Genomic DNA, 605 nt, shown 5'->3' with positions numbered 1-605 from the left:
CCAACAAGCACCTAGAGAGAATTTTCAAGCTAGGCAAGATAACCTTGAGAGGTAAGTTTCATTGCATTTCATTCTATCATTCCCTTCCTGCATTATGATAATCATCTTCATCAGTCCTTTAATGGTGAAAGTGATAAAAACCTAGAATGTCAATAAACCTTCTAAACTTGATAGGTTGGGGTTATTATCGTGTATTTATCATTTAAATGGATTGATTAGTTTCTATTTTCATAAATTGAACACATTTAGAATCATAAACTAAGTGATTTGAGACCTAGAGTTCTATAGTGGTGTCTTCGCCATGAAAACTGTTTCATGTGGAATGTTTGATAGAATGTTGTATAAATTGATAGTAAATGAATACTAGGGGCCTTGATAGTATTGCTTATCACCTATAAAATCATCCACCCTTAGAACGGGGAAGGGGAAGAGATTATTCTTGCTTTGGTGTTTGTGAATTGAGCAATGTGATTCATTCAGCCTTCTATTTTTAGACCGTGAATGTATTGAGGCTTTGAGGGAAAAGGAAAGGCAAAGGATAACCTCCGTGTCCCCTCTCTTTGAGGTAGGTTAGGTTTACTTGTTGACTTTTTTGTTTTTGTATG

The sequence above is a fragment of the Lycium ferocissimum genome, chromosome 12, assembly GCF_029784015.1.
Source record: "Lycium ferocissimum isolate CSIRO_LF1 chromosome 12, AGI_CSIRO_Lferr_CH_V1, whole genome shotgun sequence".
Taxonomy (NCBI): Eukaryota; Viridiplantae; Streptophyta; class Magnoliopsida; order Solanales; family Solanaceae; genus Lycium; species Lycium ferocissimum.
The sequence above is the reverse complement of the archived record's forward strand: the minus strand, read 5'-3'. Positions refer to the sequence as shown.